The sequence below is a fragment of the Arachis duranensis genome, chromosome 1 (assembly GCF_000817695.3).
Source record: "Arachis duranensis cultivar V14167 chromosome 1, aradu.V14167.gnm2.J7QH, whole genome shotgun sequence".
In the NCBI taxonomy this organism is placed as follows: Eukaryota; Viridiplantae; Streptophyta; class Magnoliopsida; order Fabales; family Fabaceae; genus Arachis; species Arachis duranensis.
This window is the reverse complement of record NC_029772.3, coordinates 23,591,061-23,594,814: the sequence shown is the minus strand read 5'-3', so window position 1 is coordinate 23,594,814 and position 3,754 is coordinate 23,591,061.

The following is a 3,754-nucleotide window of genomic DNA, read 5'->3' as shown; positions in this document are numbered from 1 at the left end:
AAATGAATGCAATTGCTTGGTCAAAATAAATCAATTCCCAAGAATGCATATATAAGCACAAGGGCAAAAGGTATTAACAACCATGCCAAACCACAATTGGATTGAGCTATTAAATATTTTTACAAACTTGCATGAGAAGAGATGATCATAGGTGGAAACATGTAATTGAGCATCAAACCCTCACCGGATGTGTTTGCGCTCTATTCGCTCAAGTGTTTAGGTTTGATTCTCTCAATTCTCCTATATTTCATGCTTTCTAAGATCTGTTCTTCTTCTAACAATCAACATATATTTCATGCATGCATACAAGTATCATGAGGTCTTTTCTTTGGTTGTAATGGGGCTAGGGTCAAGGTAGAATGCATATATGGTTAAGTGAGGTTAAAATTTGAATCTTTGATAAGCTTAAACTTCCCACCTAACCTATGACAACCTATACAATTAAGTTCTAACCTAACTACCCATTCCTCACTTTTCCACATAGTCATGCATTTTCTTTTTTTCATTTCACAACACTTATGCATTGATCTTATTGAGCTTCGCTTTGGGGCATTTTGTCCCCTTTTTATTATTTTTCTTCTTTTTCTTTCTTTCTTTATTTTTTATCTTTTCTATATTATTTTTCTTTTCTTTTTCTTTTGTTTTTCTCATTTTTTTTCTTTCTATATACAAGAACCTCAATGCATAAGGTTTTACATTTGATCAATACATGAGTATGTACCCAATTCCCAATATTTTCAATAACAGTACAAAACTACCTTTTTATTCCCCCAATGTCCCAAGATTCCCACACTTGAATAGTACTCACACACACTAGCCTAAGCCAATCAAAGATCCAAATTAAGGACATTTATTGTTTTTCGCTTTAAGCTTGTAATGTGCTAAAATTAAGAACAAGTGGGTTAATCGTAGGCTCAAAGTTGGCTAACAAAGGAAGATAAAAGGTAGGCTATATGGGCGAGTGAGCTAATGAAATGATGGCCTCAATCATATAAATGCATGTATACATAAAATAATAGACATAAAGAATCAAACAAATCAAAGATTACAATCATAGGAAGAGAATAATGCACACAAGAAGGAAAAAATAAGTGGTTATAAGATGTAACCACACCATTAGGCTCAAATCTCACTTTCTTGTGTTCTTAGCTCAAAAAAATGATCCACAATACATATATATATATGTGATTCAAGCAAGTTTAATAAAAAGTTTTCACTCAAATCAATTGAAGTGCCCTATAGATAGAAATCTTGAAAAATTTCATTATTTTGACTAAGCTTATTGTGTATACATATGCAAAACTAAGAAAATGCAAGTAAAAATCCTAAAATCCTAGAATGAAATGCAAAAGTGTTGGGATTAGAAATTCGTCACCTAAAATTGCCGACCGGTCGGACGACCTCCCCACACTTAAAAGTTTGCACCGTCCTCAGTGCACTCAAAGATGAGCAAGGGGGTACGGCGAATCTCCCGATTGCTGCATGTTCTTTCTTCTGCTTCCATGTGTGCTTGTGGTGCATTGTTCATGAAAAACAAAAATATAACACCATAAGATGAGAAGATATAAAAGCAAGGAAACATACATTGTTGGAATGAGGTAAATCACTAGAATTGAGTGAGTGAATTAGTGTGACATTAAGAAATATTAGGTGTGTGAATTCTAAATTGCGCGGTTTAGAACACACATTAGCATAAAAGTTATGTCACAAAAGAAGCATGCACTTCACTTATCCTAGTGTGCTTGAGGTGCTTTAAGTAAACTTGTAAGGTAAAACAAGCATTAGAGAAGCATGAAAACATTCAAGTCAAACATATGGATGGATATAATCATGAAATACAATGCATTAAGGTAAATGCTCAACATCATCCATCAAGAGATTGCCTAATCAAAGAATACGGTTCAAATCACATGGTGGCCAAATCATGCAATTCAAAAGAGTCACAAGCTCGAAGGTAATTTTCATCATTTGGTGTTTTTCAAAAGGTAAACATGAAAAACTAAAAACCAAGTAGTAAAGTATAACCTCAATCATAGAATCCAAAAAAGATTATCTAAAAACATTCATGCTAAAATAGCATTTAGGCAATAAGGGGCAGCAACTTATAATAAACAAAGTCAATAATCCAACACTTATAATAAAAAAAATGAAATGAAAACTAAACTAAAACTAACTAATCGACTAACCAACTAACTAATTAACTAACTAAAATAAATGGTTATCCATGGTGTTTGGAAGTGTTGGATGAGGGTAGAAGAAGGGAAGAAGAGATGAGAAGGAAAGAAATGGAAAGAGGAGAAGAAAAGAAATGTGGTGAAGGAAGGAAATCCGCGCGTACGCACGCATGGCGCGCGAGCGCGGATGGTGGTGTAATGGACGCGATGCGTACACGTACAGAGTGCGTCCGCGTCGATAGCTTATTCCGAGAATGGCGCGTACGCGTCATGTGCGCGAGTGCGCAAATAGGTTTGTGCCAAAGGCACAATGTTGGCGCGGCGCAGGCACAACTCTCTGGAAAAATGCATGGAGGGTGGAACTTCTCAATCCACGCGTACGCACGCATGGCGCGCTCACGTGGATAGTCCAAAACGCTTGATGCACGCGTACGCACGCAGTGCGCGTACGCGTGGATGGTGCTCTGTTTTTCAAAAATTTTTTTGCTATGTTTTTTTTTTGCACCAATCCAAGCATTCTAAACCTCCAAACAGCTACCAAAATACCATAAAACCTTATTTAACATACTAAACTACCAGTGAAACTCAACTAACTAAACAAAAAATGAAATTAAACTAATTCTAACAATTTGTACAAAAAAAGAAAATGAAAGGATTTTACCATGGTGGGGTGTCTCCCACCTAGCACTTTTGTTTATTGTCCTTAAGTTGGACTTATGGGGAGCTCCTCATCAAGGTGGCTTGTGCTTGTATTCATCTTGGAACTCCCACCAATGCTTGGTTCTCCATTGTGCCCCAAGATTCTTCATGGATTGAGCCAAGTCTTGATGGAGTTCTTCACAAGCTTGGGGCTCCCAAAGTTGATCCTCTTCTTGTAATCCGGGATCCCACACTTTGTTTTCACACCCGTCTTGAGGTTGATCATCATTATTAGTCCAACCGGGTGGTAAATAAGGTGAATTCTCTATATAGTGGCCAACAATCCTCCTAGACCCATCTATTTGAGCACTACTCCAACCTTTATATCTCATGTTTGATGCATCAACCATAATGAGCCTTGATTTGCAACGCCCACCACAAAACCTTTTTCGCTTACGCTTTATCCCACAAACTTCCCTAAGTTGGCCATCCGTTTCAAGCAAACCATATTCAAGTGGGATAATAAAGCTAATAGAAATGAATTTCACCCATTCAAATGAAGGTGTAGATGGCAACCTAGGCAAAGATCCTTCCAAAGATCTTGACAAAGCATAACCAACCCTCGTTCTTCTATTTCTAGGGACTTCCACCTCTTCACAAGATCTCTTAATCTCAATCCTTTGTTCAACAATTTTATCTAAACCTTTTCTTTTACTCAAATCATAATAGGGAGGGTGAGAAAAATTTACCTCCTCAACGCTTTCAAATCCAACCGGAGAAGGTGCTTCATGCTCAAAGGATTCTTCACCACTAAGACTTGATGCTTGATCTTCATCACCAAGGGAACTCAATTCTTTCTCTATTCCATCCAAGTCTTCGTATGGAATATGCCTTGGAAGGTGTGCACTTTCCTCCCTAGCATCAATTTCAATCATCTTGGA